The sequence below is a fragment of the Mus caroli genome, unplaced genomic scaffold, assembly GCF_978045245.1.
Source record: "Mus caroli unplaced genomic scaffold, Mus_caroli_1 scaffold_1, whole genome shotgun sequence".
NCBI lineage: Eukaryota > Metazoa > Chordata > Mammalia > Rodentia > Muridae > Mus > Mus caroli.
In genome coordinates this window covers 159,390,286-159,408,945 of record NW_028227256.1, presented here as the reverse complement: position 1 = coordinate 159,408,945, position 18,660 = coordinate 159,390,286, and positions in this window count along the sequence as shown.

Genomic DNA, 18,660 nt, shown 5'->3' with positions numbered 1-18,660 from the left:
ATATGTACTCACTGATAAGTGGATATTAGCCCAGAATCTTAGGATACCCAAGATATAAGATACAATTTGCTAAACGCATGAAACTCAAGAAGAACGAAGACCAAAGTGTGGACACTTTGCCCCTTCTTAGAATTGGGAGCAAAACACCCATGGAAGGAGTTATAGAGACAAAGTTTGGAGCTGTGATGAAAGGATGGACCATCTAGAGACTGCATATCCGGGGACCCATCCCATAATCAGCTTCCAAACGCTGACACCATTGCATACACTAGCAAGATTTTGCTGAAAGGACCCAGATAGAGCTGTCTCTTGTGAGACTATGTCGGGGCCTAGCAAACACAGAAGTGGATGCTCACTTGGATGGATCACAGGGCCCCCAATGGAGGAGCTAGAGAAAGTACCCAAGGAGCTAAAGGGATCTGCAATCCTATAGGTGGAACAACAATATGAACTAAGCAGTAACCCCCCCCCCTCCCCATCCCCCAGGAGCTTGTGTTTCTAGCTGCATATGAATCAGAAGATGGCCTAATTGGCCATCAGTGGAAAGAGAGGCCCATTGGTCGTGCAAACTTTATATGCCTCAGTACAGGGGAATGACAGGACCAAGAAGTGGGAGTGGGTGGGTGGGGGAGCGTGTGGGGGACTTTTGGGATAGCATTGGAAATGTAAATGAAATAAATACCCAATTGAAAAAAAGAGAAATAATCAAACTCAGGGCTGAAATCAACCAAGGAGAAACAAAAAGAACTACACAAAGAATCAACAAAACCAGGAGCTGGTTCTTTGAGAAAGTCAACAAGATAGATAAACCCTTAGCCAGACTAACTAGAGGGCACAGAAACAGTATCCAAATTAACAAAATCAGAAACGAAAAGGGAGATATAACAACAGAAACTGAGGAAATAAAATAAAAAAAACCCATCATATTGTACTACAAAAGCCTATACTCAACACAACTGGAAAATCTGGATGAAATGGACAATTTTCTAGACAGATACAAAATAACAAAGTTAAATCAGGAACAGATAAACCATCTAAAACATCCCATTTCCCCTAAAGAAATAGAAGCAGTCATTAAAAGTTTCCCAACAACAACAAAAAGCCCAGGACCAGATGGATTTAGTGCAGAATTCTATCAGGCCTTCAAAGAAGACCTAATACCAATACTCTAAACTACTCCACAAAATAGAAACAGAAGGAACACTACCCAACTCATTCTATGAAGCCACAGTTACACTATGTATTTTCCCTTGGAGATAGAATTGTTTATGTCTAATAAGGAACCTGTCACAATTTCCTTTCATAGAGTTAGTTCTTCATAAGAGATTTTTTTCTACTTCTATCATGCTTAATGTTCCAAATCGATTTTTAAAACCGGTTGAGTGCATATTACTTTTAGCTTCAGAAGATCATGCATATTTCAGAGGCATTTAACTATTATAAATTATTTTGATGACTTAAAAAATGTCAATACTGGGAGGAGTTGGAAAACAGAAAGCTGGTGATAATGTAATAAAATAAGGGGGCCATGTTCCAGCTCCTACAACAAGCAGCAGAACTCAGCTATTTTGGCCATGTGGTTCTGGCTTTAGAATGAAATATAGAAGGGACTACTAGAACAATTGATGCTGGTTAGCTGGAGCTAAGAAACTGGCAGTGATTAAGAAGAGACCAGCATCACTGAGGTGAACTCTTCTGGGAAGTGTTTTCTGAGAGCTAAAAGAGGTAGCCAAGGTTGTAACTTATGCTGCAGCTGTACTTGGTAATGTGTAGGAGTCACCTAGGTGGTACTGGTTTTGAAGGCATGAAAGGGTCATGAAGAACGATTGAGGCTTGGCACTATGAGAGGCCATAGAAGGACATTGATGAAAGTGCAGCCTCAGTTGTAGTTTATGGCCCAGGACTAAAGGGGTCATGCAAAGGATTTGAGGCTTGGCAGCATGAACAAAGCCTATGAGAGGCTATTGGTGAGGCCTAGTTGCAGTAGAAGATCCCAGTATATTGGAGATGCCAGTACTATGTAATGACCACCAAGAACAGCAGCAGCAGTGGAGTGGATCAACCTGAGCTTAGAGTACTACAGAGGGCAGAGCTGGAGAAGTGAGGTCAGCCCTTTGGAGAAGACCAGAAGATCATGTGTGGATATCAGACACTGAAACAAAAAACTCTAACATTGAAGTTGCCTTGAAGACCCCAAGATGTTCAAGATACCAGAGTCGTGGGCTATCTGCTGAGAAAAGCTGCTAGTGGAGTAGAACCAGATCAGGAAAAAGAACTTAATTGCAGCCAACAAAGATCAAAAAGAGTTGGAGATATGAAGACTGCTTTGCTATCAGACATGAAGATGCAGAGTTTGAAGTTTGCCCAGCTGGGTTCCTGTCTTGCTTTGGGGATTACACTTAAGTGACTGGATAAATCTCACAGGAGATCTTGAACTTTGGACTTTTAATATTGTTGAGACTGCTATAGACTATGGGGCTTTGGAAGTTGGACTAAATTTTTTTATTATGCTATGGGTAGGTATGGCCCCTATAGACTCATGTGTTTGAACAAGCTTTGGGGGCCAGGGAGTGGAATGTGATTGTTTGTATATGCTTGGTTCAGGGAGTAGCACTATTAGGAGGTGTGACCTTGTTGGAGTAGTGTGTCACTGTGAGTGTGGGCTTAAGATCCTCATCCTAGCTGCCTGGAAGTCAGTCTTCCACTAAACAGCCTTCAGATGAAGATGTAGAACTCTCAGCTCTGCCTGCACCATGCCTGCCTGGATCCTCCCATGTTCACACCTTAATGATAATGGACTGAACTTCCGAATCTGTAAGCCAGCTCAATTAAATGTTGTCCTTTATTTAAAAAAATGTCAATACTGAGTTGTATATTTTAAAACAAATTTTATTAGTTTAATAATAAAGGAAAAACAAAATTAAATAAATAGACTTGTGACGAGATAAGATTGTGGTCTTTGATATGAATTGATTAATAAGAACATTATTAACAATAGTAATCCCAGAAATAAAAATACTTGGTAGTTCTTGGGGAAAAAAAGTAAAGGCTGGTCTCAGAATTAGGAGAAATTAAACTTGGCTAACCCTCAGCAAAATTTCCACTGAGTACACATATTTACTGACAAGGTCAGCCCTGGACAGACAAGGTAGGATGTATCTATATAGCTGTGCATTTGTGTGCACTAGTAACAACTGTAATCACAGAGTTAGAGGTCATGAAGTTGCGAGGGGTTATGGTGGTCGTTGGAGAGACTGGAGGAGAAGGAGGAAGAGGAGAAGGACGAGGATGTGGGATATGTTTGAGGGAGGAAAGAGAAATGATGTAATTACAGTTTAGCTAAAAATACACCTGTCTGTAGTCTCAGATGACTAGTTACTGAACTTAGTATAAAGTTCAATTTGGCATAATACTTTTCAAATTAATTCACTTTATTTTTTTAGAGTAGTTTTAGGTTTGTAGAAAAATTAAGTAAGTATATGTACATCGCTCTTTCTCCGCCCCTCACACACACAATCCCTTTTGTTATCAATAATGTCTTAGATTGCTGTGGGATGTTTATTATATAATAGAGTGGCAAAACACTATAGTTTTTGTTGTAGATTTTTTTTGACTTTTCAGACATTCATAATGCCATGTACTCATTGTTATAGTATGGTTGCCCTTCCCAGCATTGCCCAGAGTCCCACCTCGTCATCCATCTTTCCTGAATCTGCACTACCCACTGGTTAGTTTTGCCTTTTCTAGAATGCCATGTAGCTGGAATCATTTCATTTTAGCTTTTCAGATGGGCTTCCTTCACTGAGTGATGTGAATGCAGTTTTCTTTCTTTTATGGAAAAGCCATGAGATTTAATAGTTCATTTGTTTTCATTACTGGGAAGTATTCTACTTCATGAACATACTCTAGTTTCTTTATCCATCTATCCATCGCAAGACAACCTTTTTTTTTTCCAATTCTGAATAAGATTTCTAAACAGTCATGGACAGATCTTTGTGTGGTCATAAGTTTTCAGTGTATTTGGATAGTGGCCCATGAGGGCAACTGCTGGCTTATAGCGTATGACTGCTTGGAGTTTATCCAGACATCTCAAGCTGCCTTCCAAAACAAACTTTGCAGTTGTTTCGGGTATCTATAGGCTGTTAGTCTTTCTACATACTGGATTGCTTCCTACATAATTGGCGTGCAGTAGTTGCTCATTGTAACTTGCAATTCTCCAGCAATATAATCATCAACATATTTTCATGTACTTTTCATCTGATAATCTTCTTTGGGAGAATATCCGTTCAGATCTTTTGCCCACTTAAAAACTCTGACTTGTTTTTTATTGTCGAAGCTTTGGAGGAGCAGTGATGTATTTCGAATGTGATTCCTTCATTATAGTCGTCGTGCTTTTGCACACATTTCCTTCCTATCTATGGCTTACTTCCTCACCCTTCTAATGGGTCATTCTTTTAAAATGAAATGTGTTTTACACGTGGTTTCTTCCTTCCTGAGAATATTCCATTATGAACCAGTCCATGAACAAATCAAGGGAACTTAAAATTAAGTTCTCAGGCTTGTGAGCTTACATTTTGAGTCTCAGCACTGAAGAGGCAGAAGCAGGCAAATTTCTGAGTTTGAGGTTGGCCTGCTTCCATAGGCTAGCCAGAGATACTCAGTAAGACCCTATATCAAAAATACACAACAAATTCTCTTAATTATGAGAATGCAGTGAATTGTTTCTTAGACTAGAGAAAAATGACCAGGACTTTAAAATATGGATTACCATGTCTGCTGTGGGCTTGTTTAGTATCTTAAGTCCCCCATCCTTGTAGCCCCACACAGATTTGCTGCTCCTAATCTTTCAACCTGACACTCTTTCTATCTTCTCTTTCCCTCTTTTCTTTAAAAGCCCTTCTATCATGAGACATTTTTTCTTCTATTCCTATCACTATCTGAACTCTTTATGTTAATTTATGAACTTGAGACTTCCTTGCTAGGTAGACTGGGACTCAGTTCTCAGTTCTATAGTTTATGGACAATTTGGGATCTGTTAGCATCTTGGGATATATAAAGCATTCAACATTTTGTCTGGCACTGGTGAACAGCAAATGCTAATTTCTTCTTTTCCTTTCTGTTCTCTCTACATTTACAGCCAATGGCCTTTGCTGTTCTTCTTGGATTTCTAGTTTTCCTTGTTCAAGGCTACCCATCTCCCCCTGGGAGCAATAGCCTTTCCCCCACACCCCTGTTTTCTTCTCCCTTAAGTGTCCCATGCTTAGTCCCATGTGTCTTTTCTGGTCTCCCAGTGAGCCTTTCCTACAGACATAGTGAGATTGTATTAGACCAGAAGCTTTTCCCTCTAATCTTTGCTATTTTTTATACTTCTGTTGAACATCTACAGAAATCAGGAATTTGTAATAATTGCAAGTACCCAGTGATGAATTACAATGTCCCCTTTATGTGACATGCTCAAGAGACTCAAAGGAAGTTAGTAACAGGAATCCTCTTATGAGACTGATTGTCTACTTAGGGAGAATACAAATTCAACACTACAGATAGTATGTGGTCAGGCTAGGCAGTCAGAGTGCAAGCTACTGGTCTATGGGATTCATTGGAATGACATCCACATGGTCACTGTTCAGACCTGGGCCCCATGCTCTGACAGAGAGAGACAGATCCCAGCTGAAAGAGTTCAGTCAAATGGCCATGGCATTGCTGTGAGACAATGCAGATAGTGATTCAGTGTGGGAGTGGGCTGGGCGTGGGGAGGGCTGGTGACTGCTGGAGCTTTATTAATGGGAGAGCCTGACCATGAGGCACAGGCTCCCAGAACAGGAAACATCTTTCTCTCCCTTCTTTCTTCCTGTCAGCTTATAACCGATCTTATAGTCATAGACACATGGCCTAGTGAGAACTGTGTTTGACATAGTATTTAACTATTTGCTTTGTACTTCAATATTTGAAATATTCAAGGCTCTTTCAAAGATGATATAAGCAAGCTATAACAAAGCTTGAAGCAAGAAGTAATTGGCTGGAAACAACAGGAACATGAAAAATTAAGGATCGGCTCCTGAAGAGGGTCCAGGAGTGGAGGCAGAACACAAAATTCATGTTTCAAAGGTCCTTGGTGTTAGAGCTGGGTCTGTTTAGGCACCAATAAGAAAAGCAAACATTTTTAAAAATAACATTTCTAGAATGTCAGAAGATGAGCTGATGTATAGAAGGCATCCAGTTTTGTCTCAGACAAGAATGAGTGAGGCTGGGCACAAGGGATTAATCCACGAGTGGAACTTACTGCCACTGAGAGTACAGATCTGAATTTTGGCATTGCTAAGTTCTTATTTTAATCCCAGTGGAGAATAACTGTACTTGCTTCCAGTCAGTGTACTCACAAGGTCTTCTGAGGTGCTGCAATCGTAGTTAAGACGGGCAAAACAAAACAAAACAAAACATCAGCAACGCCAGTCTCATGGAGAAGGCTAGGCAGATGCTTAGGTCCTGAAGAAGTATCAGGACATGTAGAACATTGTGGGCAGGGGCAGGGGCAGGGGCAGGGGCAGGGGCAGGGGCAGGGGCAGGGGCAGGGGCAGGGGCAGGGGCAGGGGCAGGGGCAGGGGGCAGAGACTGCAGTGTCTGGGGAAGGTGTTTGGCTTTACTGAAGCCTCTAAAAAATTTCAAGCAGGAAAGTATTGGGTTGTGATTTTAAATCATCCTGCTGCGAGGAGAATGTGGGTGAGAAGAGAGTGGAAGCATGCTAGTAGGCAGTGTTCTTCCAGAACATTCAGTGTGTTCATTCTCTGTGTCTCTCTGCCTTTCTGCCTCTCTCTCTCTCTCTCTCTCTCTCTCTCTCTCTCTCTCTCTCTCTCTCTCTCTCTCTCTCTCTCCCCAGTTAAAATAGAACATTAAACAAAAACCTACTATGATCATTTCTACTTTCTTCTCCCTAATCATGGTGTAAATCCATGTTAAACAAACATGTTTTGCTTAGGAAAAAAAATCACCATAACGAGTCCTTTTGCTCAAAAAGTAGAAGACATGGAGAGAAGTGACTGACTCTGTGTGGTAAAGTGATGAAACTCCATGCTCGTGGAAAGCCCAAAGAAGAGCATTGGACAGTGAAAGTTGGGGGGGGGCACCAGTGTACAGGTGTTCAGAAGGCAGCAGAGGAGGCCTGGAACACATGGGGATGTTCTGTGTGGTGAAGATGCTCAGTTAACTTGAGGACAGCGGTGACTAATACTTCCACGAGTCTGTTAGATTTTTCCAAAATCCCTCTTGAACTTTCCTTTTTAAAAAAAGATTCATTTTTATTTTTTAAGAGTGTGCGTGCATATTCCATATGCCTATGGGTGACTGTGAAGGCCAGAAGAGGGTGTCAGATCCCTTGCAGCTAGTGTTAGAGGAGGCTGTGAGATGCCGCTCACAGCTGCTGGGATCTCAACTTGGGTCTTCTGAAAAAGCATCAAACACTATTCCCTGCACTGCCTTTCTAGTTCCCTTATAAACCTCCATGGGCACTCCGGTAGGTGCAACAACTTAAGACAAGTGCTGTTTTAGGGAATGACAGAAAGGTTGGGATTCAGTGTGGGAAAGGCAGTGTGGGAAGGGAAGCACAGGCCCTGACAGGCAAGGAGTCACAGAGAGTAAGACACTGATGAAGGGGCCTGAGCACCATTATCCAGACCTGTGTGAAGGAATTGACTCAGCTAGGAGTTGTGGTTTGTATCTTTTTATTTCATTTCATAAGTCTGAAGTGTTTAGGAATATATGCAGGTAGCAAAATGTGATGTGATGTGTGTGTGTGTGTGTGTGTGTTAGAGAAAGAGAGAGAGAGAGAGAGAGACAGAGAGAGAGAGAGAGACAGAGACAGAGGGAGAGGATCATATACATATATGTGTGTATATATTTGTACATTATGTATAAATGCATGTTTAATCATTGGAAAGTCTTCCTGTGTGTTTCCAGTGTAAATAATTATGTCTATAGCTGTAAACGTTTCCTGAAGTTTCTTTAGTAGGTTTCTAAGTATGGAATAACATTCTTGGGAGAAGTTTCTGGGCTATCAGTCGTGGTTGTCTCTGCATTTTAAGGGTGGCAGTATCCCTGGTGAGTTATGGTGATGGTGGAGGCATCCACTCCTTGGAATTTCAGTCTCAATTTATCAAAAAACAAACAAACAAACAAAAAACCAAAAACACTAACAAAAACGAAAAACAAGAATTGGAAAATTGTTAAATGGCATTTAAAGTTAGATTTTTTTCTTTTCAATTGTTGCAATTTCTGCATTTGATTTTTTTAAAGGTCACTGGAAACTAAGAGTTTAGAAGATGTAGTGTTGAAACTGGAAAAAAAAGCACTTTAATCAATTTCTATTCAAACCAAGATTCCTTCTTGCAGTTGTTTCCCCTGTGAGGAGGTTGTACAGTAGAGAGACGTGGAGAACAAGGAGGTTATTGTTTTTGTGAAACTCTTTGGTTTTAACTATGACCTTTATCATAGAAGGTAGGATGTTCTGTATTAAGTGGAAGAAATTTGTGGTGAAGAAGAAGAAGAAGAAGAAGAAGAAGAAGAAGAAGAAGAAGAAGAAGAAGAAGAAGAAGAAGAAGAAGAAGAAGAAGAAGAAGAAGAAGAAGAAGAAGAATTGTAGCTTGGGGAAGCTCAGCTCAGAAGGAAACAGTACCCTACAATGGCTAGCAAGATCTGAGAGCCTACATGGAAAGACTCTTGAGCAAGACTGGAGGGGGACTGGGTGGCTGCAGTGATTGTCATTCCTGGGGTGTTTCATAAGCTTGAGAAATCCAATGTGTCTGGTCAGCTTTCACCAGTACAGCCTTTTCTCCTCTCAACAACTCCTCTTGTGCCCTGTGTCACCAGTTCAGGAGATGATGGCATACTTGGATACTTGCATTAAAATCAAAGCAACAACAATATAAAAACCAAGGGCGATTCATTCTTTAGGTCTGGGCATAGCTTCAGCCTCCTAACTATGCCTGTTCCACAAGATCTCCTGTACTGAAAGAAGCATAGGAAGATATATGGAAGGTTTTAAGGTCACCTCCCATCCCCAGTGTTATTTATCAAGCTTAAAATTTGCATAGATAACAAAAAGTGTGGCTTTCTTCTAGGTTCTAACCTGGGGAAATTTTTGAAGTACTTTGGAGTGGTTATATATATATATATATATATATATATATATATATATATATGAATCATTTGACATTGGGGGAACTAAATTTCTTTTATACTTTACTGTAAAATTATCCTGATCTACCATTGCTCTTTTGATTTTGATATCCCATTATAGTTTATTAATGTAGGTTCTTTAGTCGCATGCTGGATAATGCAGTTATTCCAGCTCTTTTTTTTTTTTAAGGAAACTTTACTTTTCAGTTAATTTGTTACTGCCCAAGGAGCTACACAGGTTGTCTTAGGACAGCAGTTTATCCTTGAAAGTAGGGATTCTGACAACCTGTCAGAAGGGAAAACCTAATAACCAAGCGAAACACAGTTTTGCCTTTCCTTCCAGCTCAGAGTGTCCCCGGGCCTCCCTGAATCCACTGCAGGCTTTGCAAGGTGCTGTCCCTGGTGCAAGCTGGGGAATTTCTTGGTTTTTTCCAACCAATATGCTTTTCTAAGAACTGTCAGCACCCAGTGCAGCAATCTACAACATTCCAAAACCATGATGCTCAGTGGTTTGCTGGCTTGACAAATGCAGAGCCACTTGAAGACTGTAGCAGTGTCTTCTTCAGCTCTTCATGCCCAGGGATAGCACAGAGTGAAGGAAGACTAGGCATGATGCCTGGGAGTTTAATTTGCATAGTATTTTAGAAAAATCTGGTATACTAGGAGGGGCTAGGAGAGCTGTTTGCATTAGGGTTGCTGAGGCAGACATGTAGGATTAGCATTCCTGAACAGAGTTCAGACAAAGGAATATAAGAGGGGCCATATTGTTGGGTATTAGCAAGGAGCGTCACTGAGGTAGAATTATGGTGACTTAGAAGCCCGTTAATCTAATTATCAGGTGGGCCACTTTTAGTTTGATCCAATTATAATATCATTCTAATGAGTCATAACTGAGTTTGAAGGGAATATAAGATTTCCGATAGCTTAAGAAGTTGGAAGAATAAAAGAAGACACATGAAAGGTTTTAAGATTGTTTGCCTTTTATTTTCCCAGGCTGAAATTGCATGTAAATAATAAAAATGTAATTGGATTATCTTCTCGGTTTAATAGTTGAGTAAGAGAATGAACTTAAGAGTTTTTCCCCAAGAGAAAAACTAAAAACATCCTTCTTTAGGAATAAACCTGGAACAAAAAAATATTGTAACACCAGGGATGGAAGAGCAGCAGTCATTATAGTTGAGGGCCTTGTAGCTGCCATGGGAGCTACTTGTGTGGTGGGAGCAGGCCTTGCAGTTAGGTGGTTCTCTTAATAGCTGGGTGGGATGAATGACAACCCTAAGGCTAGAGATCCTAGTTAAACAGGTCCTCGTTCAGTCAGCAGAGCAGGAGACCCTGGGATGCTAGAGAAAGAGTTAGTCTTGGGGCCTCTGGAGCACATGTCAATACAGTCCAGCTGCTGAGTCAATCGAAGATACCATGGTTACTATTCCTCTTTGGCTAGAGAGCTAGAGTTATAGGTAGATCCCTGTAACAATGACAAAGCCCTTGAGTCACTTGATTTGTTCTATTAAGTAGTAGTTGGCTTTCTTAACAGGTCCTTGATGCTTTTATTTTACAAAAAAAATAATAATACGAGTAATAATAATCTTATCATTTCCAAGGGAACATCGTGCTTTGGGTCAGAGAAGCCATCTTTTCTCATGAGGGAGGTGTGTTTGAGCCAGTGTATTCTCTGTGTAAAAGGCCTTCTCAGATTAGATCAGATACGACTTGGGGTTTGCGTAGGGGCAACTCACAGGTGAGAAGCACCTCCTTTGGCTTTGTGTTTGAGTGGGCTGAGCAAGAGGGGAAGGTGGTGAGGAGCCTAACGGGCTTTAGAACATTGGTTTCAGTCCCGTGTGACTGCTTGGCTGCGTGCCCACCTTTTGCTCCATTTGTAACGAAGTTCCACATTCGACCTCTGAAAGTGTTCTCACATATAGATCCTGTTTACATAAGAACTTTGATCAGACACCCACAGTCACACGAGAACTTTAAATACGTCCTGGAAGGGTATCCTCTAGACACTCTTGTTTCTTAATATTTTGAACAACAACAAAAAAAATCTTGCTCTGCTTTCAAGACTCTGAATTTCTAAAATGAATTCAGCTCACACTGAACTATTCATTATTCAGTGTGCCATGCTGTGGCCAGTTAAACTGTCTTGTATTGCTGCAAGATTTGGTGGTAGTGATTAAGCATAAATTTTAATAAAAAAACAGAATTAGTAAAAGTATACTACTGACTTTTCTACATCAGAATTCTCTCTCTCTCTCTCTCTCTCTCTCTCTCTCTCTCTCTCTCTCTCTCTCTCTCCCACATCTTTTCTATATCCCTCTTTAAACCAGAAAGAAATGCTCAACACATTTGCTATTAAAAAATGGGACATCGTTTCTCTCCCTTAACTCCTTTGCTGGAGTAGCTGCATGGTTTCATTTGAAGCTCTCCACTTAAATTCCCCAAGAATTCCAGGGTTTACGTGGCACAGAGAAGGACACAGCCCTTCTCCTGTGCTAAATATAGAAACCACTGGAGATCACTTCCTCACACCACCACTTGTGTGCACGCCTGGAGATCCAGCCAGGACATCTTCCCAGCAGGGTTCATTTGTCCCTTACAGCAGTAGTGCCCGTGGTTGTCATGAACTCTTGTTTTCTGCAGCTTCCTTCCTTCCTTCCTTCCTTCCTTCCTTCCTTCCTTCCTTCCTTCCTTCCTTCCTTTCTTTCTTTCTTTCTTTCTTTTGGTTTTGGGGTTCCCACACACAGCACATCCTGTGGCAAAAGCTTAACAAGGTTGCCATCTGGTTGCATTCTAACTTATCTCCCTCAAAGACTGGACTTCCTATTCCTGTTTATACCTGTGCCCATTACCACCTAAGTGGCTGCACTATGCTTTTCAAACCTTGTCTTTTATTTCTTTTTTCTTTTTTCTTATAAAAGTATAGCTGTGAAAGATGAAATATTTCTGGTAAAGCCATTTTCCTTTCCTTCTGGTTAAGGAAGGTTTCGTTCTCCAGCCTTTTTTGCATCTGGGGGTGATACTGTATATATATATATATATATATATATATATATATATATAGAGAGAGAGAGAGAGAGAGAGAGAGATACAGAGAGAGACAGAGAGAGACAGAGACAGAGAGAGAGACAGAGAGAGACAGAGACAGACAGAGAGAGAGACAGAGAGACACAGAGAGAGAGACACACAGAGAGGCAGAGAGAGACAGAGAGCACATGGGGGCTCATGCCTTACTTTTACCTGGCCTGGCACAGGAAGTGCTCCTGTGAGATCTTCCATATATTCTTCGTGAAGTTGAAGTGCAGGATTAAAGCATGGTAGCATCACAAGTTAAGGCCATCCTGAACCCTGAGCCACTGTATAGAGGTAAGCTATAAGGGATCAACCTACCCTAGATCTGTGTAAATGAGAAATGAGTTTTTATTTTGTGAGTTTCTGAGCTAATATTATGGCATAGTCTGAATTTCCTAAACCGATACACTTATTACTCAAGACAATTTTCTCCATCTCTACATAATGCCTTGTAAGTTCCTTTTGCATTTCCAATTAGTCTCTTTTATATGTATCCAAGTTCATAGAAAGATGTTTCTTGCTGAAAGACTTGTCTACTACATCCTCATTTTAAAAAAGGTTGGCATGGGTAATAATGCCTTTAGCTAAGTTATGTTTTGGTAACAAATGGCACCCACACTAAAAGTGACTTGAATTCTAGTAAGAGTTTTTATTCAAGTTACATGTCCATTATGGCTCAGGTGAAGTTTTGCTCCAAGTCCTTATTGAGGAATCTAGGGTAGTGTAGCTTCTACTTGGAGCATGAATAAGGGAGACGTAGTCCAGGGACTGCATGTTGTCTCTTAAAACTTCTGCTTGTAAATGACAAATGTCAATTCTGCTTCCATGTCATAGTCTAAAGCAAGCCACTTGGTTAAAGCTGATGTATAGTGTGGCATATGAACCTCTGAATGGAGAGAGATCACAGAAAGGAGAGGAAGCAGAATATTTTAAAGAATACTCATGCCGTCTGTCACAATCCTCTGAAGTCACTTATCTGGCTACTTCTTAAAGAAGGAAACAAACTTTATATCTTAATACTCAACTCCTTCTCTCATTGCAAGGTTGTGGACCAGATGGTTTTTTGCTTGTTTGTTGCTACTCTGGATGCAATTGTCAATGAACAAAATAGGTCTGATCAGTCTAACTTGACTAAATTCTTAGGACCTGTGTCATTTGCAAAAGTGCCTTTTAAATAGCCAGTTACACTTAGTTCAGAGAAATGTCCATCTCAAGATGCTCTAAACCTTTCCCAAATCCATTGCCCTCAGCCTATCATGGAGCACCAATCCTTCTGAAAAATGAAATAAAGATGCTTGCATGTTGCTTGCTAGTAACAAGCATGAAAGCATGCTGGTTTCTGAAATTAATAATGGAAAATTCATGTGGATTCTGATGGGAAATCTTGTTTCTCCCTCGTTCACATGAAAGGGAAGCCCCATCTCTCCTTCCATCCTTTCTGGGAAGCACCCAAGGGACATTTTCTTGTTTCTTCCCACTTCACACATACTTCCTACTAAGGGAGGGATAGTTAATCTGTGCTTAAGAGTCTGTTATTCTCTGGGATGGGTCCTGTTCTCAGAAGGTAAGGTAGACATTAAAAGCAGAAACGAGGGGTTGAAATTCAGTGGAAGAGTGCTTGTCTAGTATGTAAGAGGGTAATGGTTTGATCCATGACACCACAAAGAATCAAAGAAATATGACCAGACCTCAGGGTTTTTCCTCCTGTGCTGACTGTGAAATAGACAAGAAGTGTATACTCTCCTCTTTTTTTTTTTTTTTGTACAATGGCTGCTGATAGCTAAAGTGACTGATTTATAGAGGTCCCAGCTCTCCTTGTCTTCCTTTTGGTGGAATATGGGGCAGCCAGCTGGGCAGGAATTCTTGTCATCTTGGCAGACTTAATGCCCCTGCTCTTGACTTAGGAAAACCAGGCTGGCTTCACCTTAGTAAGTCTATAGTATGGTTGATCTTCCATTAGTCTAGAGAGATCTCAGTAAGATGGGCTACTCTAGATTTACTGAGAGTTTCAGCCTTGAGGATAATTGGGGACAGAGATTAAGCCCATCCTGTGGGGATTACGTGCAGTCCTATAGTTTCAGAGTATCCGGATTTTTTAAAAGGCATGCTATACAGTGTAGGATCCACACCAGGAAAAATGGTTTGGCTTTTCTATTAGCTAGACTACTGATCTTCATAGCATTAAAGTAATCCTCTGTGTGACAGAAATGGAAAAAATTCCAAATAGGAAAAACTGGCCAAAGACTATGTACTGTTAATTCATCAAAGAAGCAGGTGAAGAAAGTTACTCTCACTCTTTTAATGCTATCCTTAGGGGATGTGATCCAATTCTTTGCTTTTAAGTGCCATCTCCAGATGAGGACACTCAACTTTTTAATCTCTGGTTCTAATGTTTCTTTAGGGCACTGAATTTACATATGCATCTCTTACTGACATCTCTCCTGTATGGGATAGTAGTTTTTAAAAAGACAATTCTATGTTTACAAAAGAACAAATGATGCTCTGACATCCCCCAGACCTGCTTCTTCTTCCTAGTACTATTCACCGAGTGTTTAAAACACTAACTAAAGGATATCTGTGACTCATCCCGTCCCGCCCTTACCCAGGACACAGGCTACTGAGCCCTGCACCTGTATTTCTTCTTTTTCCTTTTTTTGGCAACTTGCCTAGATTTTGTCACTTCTCCCTTGACCCAATTCATCTTGTTATATTTAACAGAGACCACAATTGGAACCATGTGATTGCCCAATGACCGTTTCAGTGGTTCCCTGCTTCATCTGTGGCATTAATTCCAAAGCAGAGGCTGTTTTGTGTCCAGGTGACTGCTTGGTGGCAACAAATGTTGCTTTAGTGAAGTAGCACAGAAGAGCCAGGTCTCTGTCGGTGTCTCCTGGGTAGGGTTCATGGAGTCTACTAAAGCCCTGTAACTCACAGAGCAGCCCTTTACATCCCAGAATTATTTGATAAAAAGTGTTAATTAGTGTTAAAAGTGAGGTAGAAGCACCGACAGAAAGACCAACTCTCTGGCTTTACCCAGGAAACCTTGGGAATACCCACTCTCAACTTCTTTTTCTGTCTCCTTTTCCTCCCCACATTCTTCCTCCTTGTGAAGAGTATGTTCTAGAACACGGTGGGCTGCTCCCTGTCCTGCTTATCACTTGTTCGTGCCTCATCTTTTTTTCTTATCATTTTTTTACCTTCTTTAATTTTCTTTTCTTTAAAACATAAAAAAAGAAAAAAAGATTTTTTTTAAAATTTATTTTCCAGGGATGACAACAAAATACTACAGACAGGCTAAATAACAGAAATTAAATTTCCCATACTTTGGGAGTTCAAAGATGATTATTAATGTGTTGGCAGGCTTGGATTGTCTCTGATGTCTCTCCTTGAAGTGTGGACAGCTAACTTTTCCCTATCTTCTTAATATCTTCCCTCTGTAGTTGAGTCTATATTTTCTTTTCTTATAAAGATACCAGCAATACTGGATTAGGGTCCATTCTACAGGTATTTTATCTTGTCTTTTTAAAAACCCTATCTCCAAATATGGTTATGTTATTATGTGCTGAGGGTTATGATTTCAACATATATGGAAGAACACAATTCAGAGTTGAGTGTTCTCATCATTAAATGTAAGTGTCATGGTCATGAGGCTTTGTTTATTTAATTCAGTGCTGTATCCAAAGCACTTAGATCGATACTAGGTGTATAGCTAATAATACATATGCAATGAATCAGTCCAATTGGATAGTAACAATGTCTATAGGATTTGATGGCCAAAGAGTTTTATGGATGGTTTGCTGGTTTGCTGGTTTGATGGTTTGATGGTAGGAGAAGCCCCTAAAGTGGACTCTTTTTCCTTTTGTTGTCATGAAGCTAATGAAACTAAAGCTGAACAGTGAGTATCAACAGTGTACACTTACTCAAATGCCAAAGGATGGAGAAGAGGGAAAGCATTGGCAAAGCAGGGTGTTGGCTCCAAGTCGTTACGGACTCTCAGGAACAGTGAGAGAATAACAAGGGAGTAGCCAGCGTGAACAGGGGCAGAACTTGGCAGACCTTTTCTTGAAGTATGTTGAGATCTTCCAGGAACTCAAGTGTTACCACCCCTTTTATGGTCTGGTGTTTCCTGTCTTGAGTGGTTTTTCTTTTTTTTCTTTCTTGGAGAAGAAGAGAAACCAGATGAGAAGATGAGACCTAGTCAATTTGACCATATTATGGCTCCAGAAAAAAATCAAATTTTTAAGTTACCAACATGTCTAAATTAAAAAAAAAACCTGTGTAATAATCTGGTCTCTAAAGGTTTAGAGAGTCAAGGAGACACAAAGTATGAAAGCAGAGATGCTAAACAATTTAATCTCATTTCAGTTTCCCATTGAACATCTTCATGCTAAATTAAAAATCAGTGTTGTCAATATAATGTGTCTTTGAATCCTTGAAAATAACTTAGGTAACAGATATCATAAGCTATACATCAGATAATTCTCTCTCTCTCTCTCTCTCTCTCTCTCTCTCTCTCTCTCTCTCTCTCTCTCTCTCACACACACACACACACACACACACACACACACACACACACGTTTTTAAATAGTCTCACTGTATGGCATTGGCTGGCTTAAAATTTACTATGTAGACTACACTGACTTCAAACTTGTGGTATTTCTGCCTTTGAGTCTATATTTTCTTAGAATATCCCCAGTAGTGGAAAATATCCAGGCAACACTTTATTTTTGGTTCTTCTGCTTAGGTTTTTAAAACAGGGAAGCTTTTGACTCTTAGGAGAAAGCAGCCTACACCCAAATTGACACCAAAGTCACATTGCCTTTCAGGAGAAGTCTATCGAGGAAACAGTCCACCTGTGGAGCTGCTGAACCATGTGTGGTTATAGAATCTTCAATAACCAAAGGCCACTCAGACCAAAAGTTTAATGCAGGATTCTGAATTTACAAGCAAAATATTTGATATGGTCTCATCCACTGGGGATGAAGGGGGTTGCCCAGGAAAGATATGCCATGCTTTTAATACTTTAGAATGCCACATGAGGAAGGGAGTGACAGCAAAGGGGATTAACTGGAAGTAGGCAGACCACTGGAATGGCCATGGCAGGTATTAAGAGTAGGCAGAATGGGAAATAACTGTGTGAGAGACACAGAAAAAGGAAAGTCTCTGTGTGAAGAATGAAGTGGCTGGGCGGAATGTAAATTTGGGGATGTTCTAAGGGACATGTGCCTAGGTGGTGACTGAGGTGAGGGGAAGTCCTGTGGCACAGACACAGACTCAGGAGGGTCCAAAAGCGGGAGGCACAGAGCCATGGCAGTGAGGTGGACTGAAGAGAATCAACAAGAGGCAAGTGGGGATTTCCAAAAGCATGAGGCATGGTGACAGCAGAGTCGAGGAGATAGATGGCCCCATCTGCCCTTGGAGAGATGGCTATGTGTGGAGGCTCTGGATTCTTCTAAGACTCTATCTCAGCCGGGATGGTTTCATTTCAGGGTAATGCCAATTGCTGAGGGTACAGAACTCAAACCTCTGTATGTCTGCATTGCACTGGCTCTGCAGTCAAAGTTACTGAGAGTCAATCTTGTAATAGAACTGTTACTTGAGGTCCTTGTTATAAAGGGTCTTGATTCCTTGCATCATAAACAGAGCAATTATAAAACAAAAAACAAACACAAAACCAAAAACAAACAAAAAACCCAGATCACCAGCTAGCCTCAAATCCCTCTAGCTGTGTTCTCCTTGAGGATTTTTATAAACCTGGATGGAGGTGAGGACTATACTCAATAAGTTTCTAGGCGTCCCATGGAGTGAATGGAGACAAGAAATTGAAAATAGAGAATGAGAGTTTCTGGGGCATCATGTGTTGAGCTAAAGTATTGAGCAGGGAGCCAATGAGCACAAGAAAGGAGGGAAAGAACAGAAATGTACATCACTTCTGAGTCACTCAACTGAGAACCCAAAATGAGAGGATTAGCAGGTCATGTGTATGGAAAATGAAGACTGGTCAGACTCAGACAAGGTCAAAAATGAAGACTAGTTGTTAGGGACAAAATAAGTGAGAGTCTGGTGATACAGCTTCTAGCTGCTTGGGAGCCACAGTTTTGCTTTCTTCTGTGCAGAAGCCGTGCAATTCACAAAGGCAAAACAAGAGCAACAAAGAACAGAAGAAAACACCCAAACCACGCAATACATGCTGTTTTGAATAATTAAGACTAGGCAACCTTCAAATGGTGAGATGACCCTGAGTAACCTTAGTCTATGAAACTCTGTTTTTTTTTTTTTTTCTTTTATAAACATGAAGCAGCCAGGTCAAATGATCTCTGGCATGTAACAGTTCTATGAGTCTAAAAGCCTTTGTTCTTTTCTAATTCAAGTCTTAGCTATTCTCTCCTAATTCTCAAACTTCTGTTTAGAGCCCCAGATTAT